Consider the following 15437-nt stretch of genomic DNA (forward strand, 5'->3'; position numbering starts at 1 on the left):
GTGTGGTGCAAAAACAATGAATTTTGTTACGCTGAAAAGAAATTAAAAAAAAAAAACTGCACAGGAATCCCCTTGAGTCTTTTACCAAATATAAATCTGCATGCAAGATTGAAACCCCTGAAAATAGGCAGAATAACCTCTAAAAAAAGAGTAATTGTCCATTCTTTTACTTTTACAGAGTTCAACACTGTACTAAAGGTTCTAAACAGTGCAGTTAGACAAGAAAAAGAAATAAAAAGCCTGCAGATTGGAAAAAAAAGAAGTAAAATTCCTTATGTATACATGACCACAAACCCCCTAAGGAATTTACCCAAAAAGCCCTTAAAACTTAAAAGCAAGCTTGGAAAGTTCTTGAAATACAAATCAATATACAAAAATTAATTGTATTTCTATATACTAGAAACACACAACGGGAAATGAAAAAATTTAAATTGCATTTATAATTGCATGACAAATATGAAACACTTAGAAGTAAATTCAACAAAATATGTGCAAACCTGTACTCACAAAACTACAAAAGATTCCTGAGAGAACATTACAAAGGCCTAAGTAAATGGAAACATAGACCATATTTACGAATTAGAAGAGTCAATGCTATTAAGACTCTCATTCTCTCTAAAGTGAGTCATAGATTCAACACAATCCAGTCAAACTCCCAACAAGTTTTTTGTTTGTTTGTTTTTATAAATCTGATTGTAAAATTACTTAGAAAAGAAAAGGACTTTAAATAACCAAACAATTCCAAGTTGGATGACACGCTTTCTTATTTTAAGACTTCCTATAAAGCTACAATAAACAAAAGAATGTCATACAAGCACTGAAGGACAGACCTACACATCAATGCAACAGAATAGAGAATTCAGAAATAGACCCCTACACAGGTGGCCAGTTGATTTTCAATAAAAATTAATATGCCGGGGCACCTGGGTGTCTCAGTGGGTTAAGCCTCTGCCTTCAGCTCAGGTCATGATCCCAGGGTCCTGGGATCGAGCCCCACATCGGGCTGTCTGCTTAGCAGGGAGCCTACTTCCCCCCACACTTTCTCTCTGCCTACCTCTCTGCTTACTTGTGATCTCTGTCAAATAAATAAAATCTTAAAAAAAATTAATATGCCAATTTAATTCAATGGGGAAAGGAAAGTCTTTTGAGCAAGTGTTGTTGGGGGGCAAAAAAGAACCTTGACCCTTACTTAAATCAATACAGAAAGTTAACTCAAAATGTACTACAGACCTAACTGTAATATTTAAAATTAATATTTAAAATTCTAGGAAAAAAAAAAAACAGAAGAATATCTTCAGGATATTGGGGTAGGCCAAAATTTCTTCAATAAAACACAAAAGGCATGAACCATAAAAGAAAAAATTGATAACATCATCAAAATTTAAACTTAAGCTCCTTGAAAGACATTTTTGAGAAAAGCAAAAGAAAATTAAATTCTTTCCCATGGATTGAGAGAAAATATTTGCAATATGAATATTTGATAAAGAACTTAGATTAAAAATTTATATTAATTAGAACTCAGTAGAGAAAGCAATAATTTTTTTTTTTAGAAAAGGCAAAAAAAATTGAACACTTTACAAAGGAAGCTGTATGAATGGCCAATACATGCATGATAAGACGGTCAATATTATTAGTCATCAGGTGTATTCATCATGTCTTTTTATTCTATATTTTTGATGTCTTAATATTTTGGGTCCTTGCTGACTCTAGTGGCAGTGATCTCTTGATCTGTTGGCCTTGCCATACCTAAATAACAATAAAACCTACATTCTAAAACACAAGGAAATTCAAATTAGATGCTCAGTGAAATGCCACGATATACCCACTGACATGATACAATTTTTAAAAGATAACAAGACCAAGTGTTGGTGAGGATGTGGAACATCTGGAATCCTCCTCATCCATTGCTGGTGGGATTGTGAAATGGTGTAATCATTTTAGAAAGCTGTTCAATAGTTGGTTACAAAGTTAAATGTACATTTACCATAAGACCCAGCAGTTCTATTCCTAAGTTTTTACTCAAGAGAAATTAAAATATATTTCCATGCAAAGCCTTGTACACAAATTTATTCATAATAGCTAGAAACTAGAAATCAAATGTCCATTATCCACAGATGAATGGATAAACAAATTATGGCACATCTATGGTGATATGGAAGGATATGGAGTGAAAGTGAGATAGTATTCAGCAATTGAAAAATGCAACAGCATAGATGAATTATGCTAAGCAACAGAGTAGGATGCACGGATTGCATGGAGCACTGGGTATGGTGCATAAAGAGTGAATTTTGGAACACCGAAAAAATAAAATTAAATTAAATTTTATAAAAAAAGAGTAGGATGCAAAAGTATACATACTGGGATGCCTGGGTGGCTCAGTTGGTTGAGCATCTGACTCCTGATTTCAGCTTAGCTCATGATCTCCAGGTTGTGAGATCGAGATCTCCTCCGGCTCACCATGGAGTCTGCTTGTCCCTCTCCCTCCTCCATACACCCTGCCTCGCTTATGTGTGCTCTCTCTTTCTCTCTCTAAAATAAATAAATAAAATCTTTTTTAAAAGTATATATAATGTTTACTCTTCTCCTACCCCCTCGACCCCCCATGTTGCATCTCCTCTCCCTCATATCAGGGAGATCATATGATAGTTGTCTTTCTCCGATTGACTTATTTGGGAGGGAGACAAACCATAAGTGACTCTTAATCTCACAAAACAAACTGAGGGTTGATGGGGGGAGGGGGTTGGGAGAGGGGGTGGGGTTATGGATATCGGGGAGGGTATGTGCTATGGTGAGTGTTGTGAAGTGTGTAAACCTGGCGATTCGCAGACCTGTACCCCTGGGGATAAAAATATATGTTTATAAAGCTGTAAAAAAAAAAAAAAAAAAAAAGAAAGGATGAATCCCCAAGTTTTGTAGCAACATGGACGGGACTGGAAGAGATTATGCTGAGTGAAATAAGTCAAGCAGAGAGAGTCAATTATCATATGGTTTCACTTATTTGTGGAGCATAACAAATAGCATGGAGGACAAGGGGAGATGGAGAGGAGAAGGGAGTTGAGGGAAATTGGAAGGGGAGGTGAACCATGAGAGACTATGGACTCTGAAAAACGATCTGAGAATTTTGAAGGGGTGGGGGGTGGGAGGTTGGGGGCACCAGGTGATGGGTATTGTAAAGGGCACGGATTGCATGGAGCACTGGGTGTGGTGCAAAAATAATGAATACTGTTATGCTGAAAAAAATAAAAAAATTAAAAAAAAAAGTATATATAATGTTAAGATTCCACTTTTATGAAATTCTAGAAAAAGCTAATTTAATCTACATTGACAGAATGTCAGATGTTACCTGGTGCTGAGGGTGGGAAAAATTGACTGGGAAGGGGCACAAAGACAATTTGGGGGCCTCGTAGAAATATTCTATAACTTGACTATGGTGGTGATTGTCTGAGTATACAAATGTGTCAAAGACACATTTTTGACATATAATAAGTTCTTTTTTGACATATAATAAGTTCTTTTTTGACATATAATAAGTTCTGCCCATGTTTAAGTCTTACATGGGCAGAACTTATTATATGTAAGCTATACCTCACTAAATTTGATTTTTTAAAAATAGTATCCTTGAAACAGAATCAAATTTTGTCAGTCTAATTTATTATTCTTTTACCCATAGTGAGGTAATATGTCTGATTATTCTGAAAATATCATAGAAAGAAAATAAATTATATTTGGAAGCAATTACTGAGACCAGATGGTTTCCCGTTCTTCTAGGAGTTAAGACGATATTAACAATATAGCTTTATATGCCTGTAAAGAGCCCTATCTCTGCATACTTTGTATTATTATATATCTACAAAATATCACTCGGTAACAGTAGCTGTACTTTATAAATCTCTTTTACAAAGCTTAATTGTTAACTGATATATAGGCTCTGTGATCTATCCCTTCGTAGGCCACCCCCATCTCCCCTTACCCATCTCCCCCCCCCCCCGCCTCCCCCCCAATTCTGAAATTAGGAGGCTTTTGCTTTCAAGCTCCAACACAAAAACTGTGTGCCCGTTCAGGAATCCACTGTCAGCACAGCCATCTACCCTGCGTTCCCCAAAAGGAGGACTGGGAACTCTGAGCAGCTGGATGGATGCCCATGAAAAGAATGTCCCCATCTCTGCTTCTTTTTAGGGGCAGCGGGGAAGATAAAATAGGAGGGCCAGATGGCTACAAGTCATTACTGCCTGGCAGCATTCAGGGTGAAATGAGAGTAAATTAATCAGCATTCAGGAGAAATGAATGGCAAGGGGCAATGGGTATTGATGCTATTTTAGCACAAGTCAAATTAAACTTGTAGAAATGACAACATGCATTAATCTCCCCATCCCCTCCAGTAACTGTGCAAATGAGCTCCTAGTTTCCTTATACAAACAGCTGTTATTTCCCTGTTACTACCTTGGCAGAAAGTGCTAGTAATGGCCTGGTAGCTTACCTCTAGTGATTAATACAGACTGGCGCATTGTACTCACTCTGCTCATGGAAGAACTTAGCCTCTGTTGCAGGGACGAGTTTTTTTAAAGTACAGTGATCTAACAGAAAGCCAGGCTGTGCAATGCAACAATCCGATCTGTCCGTCATCTGCAAACATGGGTTTAAAGGACACCAAGGATGAACTTTTTGGATACTGCAGAAGTCATAAAGACTTTTTTCTAAAGGGATATAGAAATAAAATTATGTTTTTTTCTAAAAGGAGCATTCTGACTTACATTTCAAAGGTCAGCTATAAATCTGTGTAATGGCATTGTGTTGGATTATCTTCTCTGTGACAGACATTTAGGAATAGTACCATTTAGCAGGAAAAGGTTGACTCTCAAGTTAAAAAAACAACAGCAACCACAACATAGGGGTGTTTGGGCAGCTCAGTTGGTTAAGCGTCTGCCTTCTGCTCAGGTCATGATCCCAGCATCACGGGACCGAGTCCTGCCTTGGGCTCCCTGCTCAGCGGGGAGCCTGCTTCTCCCTGTACCTGCTGTTCTTTCTGCTTGTGCTCTTGCTCTCTGACAAATAAATAAAAAAAATCTTTTTTAAAAAGGCATAAAATCAATCAATGATATCTGGGTTAGATTTCATTTCTGCTTTAGCTTTCATTACTTTCATTAAAAGTATAAGCCTTGTAACAATGACTTTCAAACTTCTAAAGGCAACTAATGGTTAGAAATACAGTTCATACATACACACACATACCACACACACACACACCCAGTTCACAACTGTAAAACAAGTTTCACAAAACTCTTCTCTTTCCACATGAAATGTATTCAAATATTTTTCTCCATTTTGTTTCATTTTTTTAATACAATTCTGGCTGAGACCCACTAAATTGATTTCATGACCTGACACATGTTACAGGTTTAAAAACATGTCATAAAACACAAATGTTACATTTGTACAAGTGTGTATATACTTTACATAAAATGTAATCCTTGGAGCAGGCATTGGGCGGTGGGGATTGTCATAGTAATAATGGCAGCTCTTCTGTACTGAGTGCATTGTGCTATGGGAGAATTCGATTTAAAATGGTAATTATAGGGTCACTTGGGTGGCTCAGTCGGCTAAGCAACAACTCTTGATTTTGGCTCAGGTCATGATCTTGGGGTTGTCATGAGATCGAGTCCTGGGTTAGGCTCTGAGCTGCTTGAGATTCTCTCTCTCCCTCTCCCTCTGTCCCCCTCTCGGCTTGCATGCTAGAAATAAACTCATACATACATACATACATACATACATACATACATACATACAATGGCAACATTCTAAACCAGGGGAAAAAAAGCTCCTCTCTGACTTTATCACATAGAGTCTGTGGCATCACTTCAAACCAACCCCCTCGCCCTCAGCTGCCTCACAACCCCCCTGTCCTTTAATACTGAACATGGCCATCCTTGGTGAATGTTCCTCTGAGGAGAGCCCAGTAAGTCAGAAGTGCCTTCCAGAGCCTGCACATAGCCAGAAATACCAATGAGATGGGTCATTATCCTTCTGAAATTATGGCAAGAAGCCTAAATTAGAGAATTTAGAAATCACAAAATGGTCTGCAGAGCTGTCTGGTACTTCTCTCGGGATTTTCTTCTCTGGAAAATTTCTGTTCTCCCTCAGCAGCAGATCCAGGTCTGCAGGTATGAAGCTTTATATTTTGTTGGGGAGGGGTCCCTGTTTCAGAGAAAAAAAATACAAAGTTGCAGACACAAAATTCTGTATGAAAGGGAATACTCACAGAGACTGAGAAAAGAAGTGACAAATTTGTAACAAAAGAAGTTACAAATTTTAAAAAACTAACCACTTTTTAAATTTTTATGTATTTTTTTTTTTTAATTCTGGAGCCTTTGTCAGTCTTTCAGTTTTTTATTTTGTCCTCCACTAGGAATTTCCTTCTTATCATATTTGAGTTTTGGTATAATCAATAATTTTGAAAAACACAAAAATAATCTGGAATCAAGACATTACGAAAAGGATTAAGTATTTAAAATTGTCATTATATTGTGCTACATATAATAAAATGTATATTACATACATTGAACTTTCATAAAGACTTATACTTTGATATTAGAACACAGGTTTCTTCATTGACCTGCTCTCTAGGTGGCGATTCTGTGTGTTCTTTTGTCCAGAACTGCCCCCACTTCATCAAGACAAGATCCATCGGGGGCGCCTGGGTGGCTCAGTGGGTTAAGCCGCTGCCTTCGGCTCGGGTCATGGTCTCAGGGTTCTGGGATCGAGCCCCGCATCGGGCTCTCTGCTCGGCAGGGAGCCTGCTTCCTCCTCTCTCTCTGCCTGCCTCTCTGCCTGCTGTGATCTCTCTCTGTCAAATAAATAAATAAAATCTTTAAAAAAAAAAAAAAGACAAGATCCATCATATACACTAAAATGTAATCCAATACTTGGGAACCTGTAAAATTGCACAAAGATACAATTACTGTTTGTAGGACTATTGGTAACTATTGTCCTCAGATACGGTTCCCAAAATTTCTATTTTACCCAATTAACTCCAAAATGTATACTTTGTTTGTAATTGTATATAAACTGTAGGAGATACGTTTCATTTTGACTGAGGAATAAGGAGAATCAAATCTTCCAGTTATAATTTTATGTGCATGATATTTGGAACATTTTTTCAGAGTCACTCAGGCTCCTTATATTTCAAATCTTATTTCTCCTCCATTTCCCATATACTTCTGACGTCGAGTACCACAGGACATGTTCAAACTGAGTTATGACCTTTTTCCCCTGAACCTTTAAGGTCACCCACTAAGAGTTATTGCACAGTGGATGGTAGGAGTATTCCCAAAGCCTTTCACACACCACAACTAGATACAACTTAACTATATGCAGAAATGACTGCAAACCACATATACATTCTACTAACCCAATTAAATGTGTCCCCAGCCCATCTTCCCCAAGACCTGTTCCAAATATGTCTACGGCTGCTCCAACACTATATGACACAGGAGCATGGCAGAAGGGAAGTTGAAGTACAAAGATATGGGTCTTAATTAATTGCAATTAATGTATCTTTCTTTGCAAACCTTACAAAAATCATGTCCAAGTGTATATATTTTCAGTATCCTTTCCTGGGTCTGGAAGCACAAATGGAAGGTGCTGGCAAGTGAAACTTCATTAGCTTAAATTAGTGTAAGTCGGTCTCTGTTCTGATCTCTTAAATCATAAACATATTGACTGATCAAAACATAATGGGTGAAGGGAGAAAAAGCCTGAATTGGCAGGACTTCCATCTCTAAGATTCCAAATACGTTCAAGCAACAATCAACTTTTTGGTGTGTCAAAGTGCCCTCATCTCCCTGGCACTTGGAAAACAAATATTCACCTTCATCCAAATCCCAGAGAGCTACCCACTTCTGTTACAGCTTATTGCTAATGATGAGAAACATCTAATTTCTAAGGCCACCCTAGATGGAATGGGATTGCAAAGATCTGTGTTCAGGTGGGCATGTTCTAATGATCATTTCCAGTGAACAAAATAACCTTGCAAAGTGGAATGAGCTGACAACAGGGAAAATTTCATGAATGAGACAATGTTGATGCTTCTTGAATTGTTGGGGTCACTTTGTGCTAGTACCATTTACAAAAACAAAAGCAAACAAAAATAAAAACAAAAAGCCCCACCATCATAATTTCTCATCATTTGTTCCTTATCCCCTGTTCTCTACTTAAGGATCTAAAACCTATATGTTGATATTTAGGGACAAACTTTATGTTCAGAGCACTAGGACAAATCTTCTAACCTAGTGGCCTATACCAAAATACATGATCTATAGACCTTAATCCCCTGGGAGTCTCCTGGCAGAAAAAGGACTTGATAGTCCAGTAAGTTTGGAAAAGGCTCATGCAGTATATCCCTCTTGGGAATTCACAGTGTACCCTACCGAATTAAAGACTCTACAAAACCTTGCAGTAAAGAAAGCTGCTCGCCCTTGTGGAATGAATTGGAGTTTCGGAGATTAGACACAGAAATGGGCACATTTTCTTGGCCTCTTTGTTTTCAGTGTTGTCAAACTTTCTAGGTCCTATTTCTCAGAAGTATAATTTCTATTACTTGTCCTCTTTCTCAATGTGCCCCAGCCACTATAGGTCTCATTACATATCTTTGATCATGCCAGAAACATTTCCATTTCAGAAATTTAGTACATCCTATTCCCCCTGCCTACAACTCTGTTCTTTCGAATATGAACATGACTCCTTCTTTCACTTCACTCAAGACCCTGTTCAAAAGTCAGCTTTTCAGAGAAACTTCTGAATTGTGTCCCTTCCCAGAATTCAGATGTCGAAGCTCTAATCCCCAATGTGACTAGGGCCTTTAAGGAAGTAGTTAAGGTATAATTAGCCATAAGTGTAGGATTCTAACCCAATACAACTGGTACACTTCTAAGAAGAGGGAGACACCAGGAATGCCTCTGAACAGGGAAGAGGCCAAGTGAGGACACAGAAAGAAGGTGGCCACCCTACAAGCCAAGGAGAAAGGTCTCAACAGAAACCAACTCTGCCAACACCTTTATCTCTGATTTCTAGCCTCCAAACTCTTGTCTCTAGGAGGCTGAGAAGCCTAAGAGTAGAGTACAGTGGATGAATGTTTGGGCTCTGTGTTCAAACCCTAGCTCTGCTAACTTCTAATGGTGTAATCCTTGATGAGTCATTAAAACTCCAGGAGCTTTTCTGTCTGTAGAATAGTGATGAGAAAAACAGCCCTTACTCCAAAGGCATTGATGTAAGACTGTAATGACACACAACACCAGCAATGATTAGAATACTGCCCAGAAAAATACATGCATTTGATAACTGGTACCCACTATCGCTTAGTGTCTGTTTTCTCCTCTGGAATGTAATAAGTTCTGTAAGGACAGGGAATTGGTCTTAACCAGAGATACGTTCATAGTCACCAAATCAGTGCTTCCAGGGCACATGTTAAGATCTTAATAAATGTTCATTGCCTGCAAATATGAAGAAATAAAAGCTGGTGGACATTCTTACAAAGTTCACACAGAATGTAGATCCTGCATTGTCTCTTCTGTGATCATACTTTTTTTTTTTTTTTTGTAATTGAATGAGCACCTTATAACCCATCATTCCCACATGATTTCAGAGCATTCATTTTTGTGCTGACCGTAGTACTGATGTACTGATGCCGGGTCATAGTACTTAGTTATGAGCCAAACTAGGAGGGGCAGTTAATAAAGGGCCAAAGAATATAGGGTTTCCCACTCAAAGGGGTTGTCAGAACTACATTTACCTTGTGGGTGGTGCTTGGTTTCAGCAAAACGTCATGCATATAATTAAATCAAAGCACTTCATTTGAAATTCACTTGTGTTTGTGCTGAACTTTTTGTATTGGCTTTGTAGCTGTACATAATTTTATAGCTTAGGTATCAGTCAATGGAACTTGAGCACCTTCCACTGATGGACTTCAGAACTTTCATTAGCCCATGACATGTCACTGAGATGAGTCATTCTTTGTGGCTCAGGCAGATTGATGCGGAATCCAGATCAGGGCCCTGGTGGGTTTGATATTATCTATAATAGGCCACAATTACCTGAGGTCGGCTTTTGCCCATGTCATTCTTTAGAATGAGTCATTCTTTGTGGCTCAGGCAGACTGAGGCAGAATATGAATCAGGCTTGGTGGGTTTGGTATAACCTGCAATAGGTCACAATTATCTAAGGAAGACTTTTGCCCGGCTCTCACCAAGAGTATAATAGGTGATGTACGAGTAGTCCCTAGGCATTTTATCCCCAAATTATCAAAATCTACAACCACTTGTTTCTTAAATAATCATGTAAAATCAACAATGGGAGCATTCACTATAAGGAAATCAGTAGGAGAGTGTAATTCCCAATGTGTTAGCTATGTCCCTCAATTCTCACAGATGTGTATTTCCCAGTAATACTAATGGTTTTCCCTACTACATAGTAAAGAGCCAGGTGAAGAATTTGCTGTAGTTGTGGTAGGAAATTGCACATTGCCTATGGAATCCCACGCTGAATTCCAGTAAATCACATAGATTACTAATGTGTCCACCATCCCCATCCTTCTATAGCTGCTATGCTGACTAAATATAACTCCAAGCAGCCAGTTTGGATTGGGATAAGAGCCTTTATAAATAAAAGTTCCCAAGCTCTCTAGGATGTTTTAATCAATTCTAATATTTAATCTTCTAGAAGTTCCCAGTACTTTGGCATTTTTCATAATCTAAGAAAACGTTTAATACTAGCAGTAATCACAAATCAAAGTCTAAAAAGCAATACCCTTTGCAACAGCATTAAAAAATATGAAACTTTTAGGCATAAATCTGACAAAAAATGGTCAAGACTAGCATACCAAAAACTATAAAACATTGTTGTAAAAAGCTAAAGAAGATCCACAGAAAAGGGAAACACATGTGATGTTCTTGGGTCAGAAGACTCACTATTGTTAAAATATCATTTCTCTCCTCATATTGATTCTCTCCTCATTTACAGATGCAACGCTATGTCAAGGAAAATCCCAAGAGGACTTTTTATAAAAATTGGCAAAGTAATCTTAAAATTCACATGGAAATGGAAATGACCTGTACTAGCCAAAACAGCTTTGGAAAAGAACAAAGTTGGTGAGCTTAGAGTACCTGATTTCAAGATCTATTTTAAGTCTACGGTCATCAAAACAGAATGGCACTGGTTTAAAGATTAACAGTAGTATCAGTGGAGCAGAATACAGAATGCAGAAATAATTGAACTTCTGATTTGTGAAAAAAGTGCAAAGGTAATTCAGGAGCAAGAACTGGTTTGTCCACAAATAGTGTTGGAACAATTGAATATTTGTATGCAAAAAGAAAGTACTCTAACCCTTATCTGTCATCATATATAAAAATTAACTCACAATAGATCATAACCCTAAATACAAAAGCTTAAACTACAACACTGTTAGAGGAAAACATAACAGAAAGTCTATGTCATCTTGAGCTAGTGGAAGATTTCTTAGAAATGACATGAAAAGCACAATCCATAGAAGAATAAATTGGTTAACTGGACTTCATTAAAATTTAAAACATCTATGTTTTCAAAGACATGGGTAAGTGAATGAAAAGACAGAGCTAGAATAGGGGAAAAAATCCTTGCATATCATATGTATGATAATTGACTTATATCCTGAATATAGGAAGAACTCTCAAAACTCAGTGAGAAAATAATCTAATTTTCTTAAAACATGCAAAGATGTTGAACAGACACTTTATGAAATAAGATACATAAAATGGCAAACAGGTACATGAAAAGATGTTCAACATCATTAGGGAACTGCATATTAAAACTGCAGTGAGTTTCCACTAAGTATCATTGGAATAGCCAAAAAAAAATGACCATACCAAGTGTTGGTGAGCATGTGAAGAAAACAGAACTCTTATAACACTGCTGGTAGAGATATAAAATGGTATAACTATTTTGGAAAACTGGTTGACAATTTCTTAAAAAGTTAAACATAGGGAAGCTCTATCTTCCCTATGACCATGCAATTGCACTACTGGGTATTTACCCCAAAGATACAGATGTAGTGAAAAGAAGGGCCATCTGTACCCCAATGTTTATAGCAGCAATGGCCACGGTCGCCAAACTGTGGAAAGAACCAAGAGGCCCTTCAACGGACGAATGGATAAGGAAGATGTGGTCCATATACACTATGGAGTATTATGCCTCCATCAGAAAGGATGAATGCCCAACTTTTGTAGCAACATGGACGGAACTGGAAGAGATTATGCTGAGTGAAATAAATCAAGCAGAGAGAGTCAATTATCATATGGTTTCACTTATTTGTGGAGCATAACAAATAGCATGGAGGACATGGGAGGAGAAGGGAGTTGAGGGAAATTGGAAGGGGAGGTGATCCATAGAGACTATGGACTCTGAGAAACAATCTGAGGGTTTTGAAGGGGCGGAGGGTGGGAGGTTGGGGGAACCAGGTGGTGGGTATCAGAGAGAGCACAGATTGCATGGAGCACTGGGTGTGGTGCAAAAACAAGGAATTCTGTTATGCTGAAAATAAAATTAAAAAAAAAAAAAGTTAAACATACATCCAGCCATTTAATATCTCCCCAAGAGAAATGAGAGCACACGTCCATCAAAAGAATTATACAGGAATGTTCACAGCAGCTCTATTTGTAGTATCTTACTCTGAAAAACCACCCAAATGTCCACCAACAGGTTACTGGGTAAAAAATGGATATCCACACAATGAAAAGCTATTCAGCAATGTAAAGCTGTGTATTAATATGCACAACAACATGGATGAATTTCAAAATTATTACACCAAGTGAAAGAAGCTAGACAAAAAAGAGATATATTGTATGATTCCACGTGTATAAAATTATAAAAAATACAAACTAACACATAGTAACGTAACAGATCAGGGGATGACTGTGGATTAGGGGAGCATGACGGGTGGGGAGAGAGATGGCAAAGGAACATGAGAAGACTTTTGGGGTGATGGATGGGTTCATCATTTGATTGTGACAATGAGCTCACAGGTATATACGCATAGGTCAAACTTTACCAAGTTATATAGTTTATTATGTCAATTACATCCCAAAAGAGCCATTTTTTTTAAAAAAAGTATATTTTTAGTTTACAATGTTAAATATATTTATTTTCTCTAAGTAAATAGTTTAAAGGCCTATAAAACATAGATTTTTTTTCCCATAGTTTGGCAACCTTCTCTCTTTTTAAAATTTTTTTAAATTTTATTTTAACTTTTCAGTGTTCCAAGATGCATTGTTTATGCACCACACCCAGTGCTCATGCAACACTTAATACCCACCCCCAGGTTCCTTAATACCCACCCCCAGGCTCACCCAACCCCACCCCTCTCCCTCTAAAACCCTCAGTTTGTTTCTCAGAGTCTACAGTCTCTCGTGGTTCATTTCCCCCTCCAATTTCCCCCAATTCACAGAAGAGCCTTTTTAAGGAAAGAGTAAGCCTTTAAGTTCACTTCACAGATTGCACCTCTTAGAATTCTCCATGTGGGTCAGAATTAGCTGAGAGCCAGTCACTGACACCACTTCTCACTCTCTCCTTCTTGGAACTTTCTTTTGCAACCATTTCCTGACTTGGCATCCTCTGGGTTCCTCTCCTACCCCGCAGAGCCTTTGGTTTCCTTCCCTGCTTCTCATCCTTCCTCCCATGTCTTATGTGAGAATGTTCTTTATGGTCTGCAGCTGGTCTCTCTTTTATTCTCATGCACACTCCTTCCTGAGCAATCTCTCCACCAGCTCTGCCCTGGCCGCCATTTGTACTCTAAGAACTCCCAATCTACACTGCAAGACTTTGTCCCCTCTCCTGACCTCCAGATTTCCACAGGCTTCCCCTTCCATACCTCCAATTTAATGAGTGCCTAACTGTAAATGTTCCCCCACCCAAACCTGCTGCTCAGCCTGCGTTCAGGTCTCCCATCACAGCACTACCATCTCCCCAGCCACCCATGCCAGGCATAGCACAGTGGATGAGAGCACAGGCTCAGGAATACAGTCCCAGTTCTGTCACTTATTACATGTGCATCTTGGGAAAGTTATTTAACCTCTCTGGGCCTCATTTCTTCATTTGTCTAATGAGTCTCTTCTTAAAAGATTACTCTGAGGAAATAAGATACACATGGAGTATGAGATGCCTGATACATAGTAAATACTCAGTGATTAGTAGCATCATGGGTGGCATTTACTTCTCTAATAACTCACCAAGGACTGTTCATGTGGTTCCTGCCAGTCCCCGTCCTCTTCTTTTCCTTCCCTCTACTGCTCCCATCTCAGATTCCTTATATCTTGGTACCATGTTGAGACAGCCTACTCTGAACTTTCTTCCATCAGTCCATCCTGTCAAGGGTTATCTAAGTGAGCCCAGGTCAGCTCATGCATTTCCATGATCAAAGACCTTGCACTGGTCCTCCTTGTCCAAACAGCACAGTTCTTAGCATTCAAGGCAGGACCCCACTTTTCCACCTTCATATCTCTGGTCTGAACCCCCTATCAGTTGGGTACTCTCATTTCTTCCCTGTCCTCGATAGACCCTGCCCTACAGTCACACGTTTGTCTAAGAAGGTCATTCCGCAACTCTCCATCCCGAGGCTCATCTCAAATGCTATCCTTTTAATGAACTTGGCCCAATTCCCTAACTGGAATTAATCAGTCTCTCTTCAGTACTTCCATTGCATTTTATATGTCAAGTTAGGAGCTTATATTATTGTCATTTATATATTTGCCTTACTCTTACTTACCTTGGCTAGGCATTCAAGGCCTGAGTGTTGACTGGAATGAAATGGAAAGAAAGAGCATGACAAACAGTCTGCCTAACAGCTGCCTAACATCTCCCTGGTAATGTCACCTGCTCATGGAGTTTCTTTGTAGACTGACACTTTACAAATTAGCATCCTGTTCAAGCTGAAAGAGCACCAGAGAGCCACCTCATTGGAAAGCACTCAAGAGAAAAAGCAACAACACCACTCAAGGGTCTGTGGAGGGAGAGAAGAGAAGCAAATAAGGTACAACAGATGCTGACTTAATCTTGGCTATTCTAAATGGCTTTTTCTGCAATTAAGATGTCTCTCTTCTGAGAGGAAGCTATTTACTGTTCACTGCTGAGGAATGCCAGCCAAGCATCCCAGAGATGCTCTCCATTCTTCTTAATTTATAAATTAGGGTGCCACTTTACAAGGGGACTAAGACTCTGAGTGTCCATGCAAAATCCCTGGAGAAAAAATTTAAGAGGCACTCACAAGAGCATGCACTTGATAGAATCTGCCAGCCACTCACCCAGGCAGCTGCCAAGTGGGGAAAGGGACAGGGTTAGAATATGAAAAGAGGTTATAACATCAACCCAAGAAGATGGCTGTCAATTTCCCCTCCAGATTTCCCAAATTCTCCAGGAGA

General features: G+C 38.7%; 2 long non-coding RNA genes across 3 annotated transcripts; both read right to left on the reverse strand.

Annotated features, from left to right (window-relative positions):
* Positions 1 to 2496: 2496 nt before the first annotated feature.
* Positions 2497 to 4908, reverse strand: LOC125101773 (uncharacterized). Its single transcript, XR_007127919.1, has 3 exons — positions 4752 to 4908; positions 4478 to 4623; positions 2497 to 2529 (listed from the first exon to the last, which is right to left on the reverse strand). It is a non-coding gene; the product is annotated as an uncharacterized LOC125101773 (long non-coding RNA).
* Positions 4909 to 6898: 1990 nt separating this feature from the next.
* Positions 6899 to 15019, reverse strand: LOC125101774 (uncharacterized). 2 transcript variants are annotated; one of them, XR_007127921.1, is made up of 4 exons: positions 14786 to 15019; positions 10086 to 10189; positions 9163 to 9268; positions 6899 to 6928 (listed from the first exon to the last, which is right to left on the reverse strand). It is a non-coding gene; the product is annotated as an uncharacterized LOC125101774 (long non-coding RNA). The 2 variants fall into 2 exon arrangements; XR_007127920.1 differs by having other exon boundaries at positions 9785 to 10189.
* Between the last annotated feature and the right edge of the window lie 418 nt (positions 15020 to 15437).

This window comes from Lutra lutra, chromosome 6, assembly GCF_902655055.1.
Source record: "Lutra lutra chromosome 6, mLutLut1.2, whole genome shotgun sequence".
NCBI classification, from domain to species: Eukaryota; Metazoa; Chordata; class Mammalia; order Carnivora; family Mustelidae; genus Lutra; species Lutra lutra.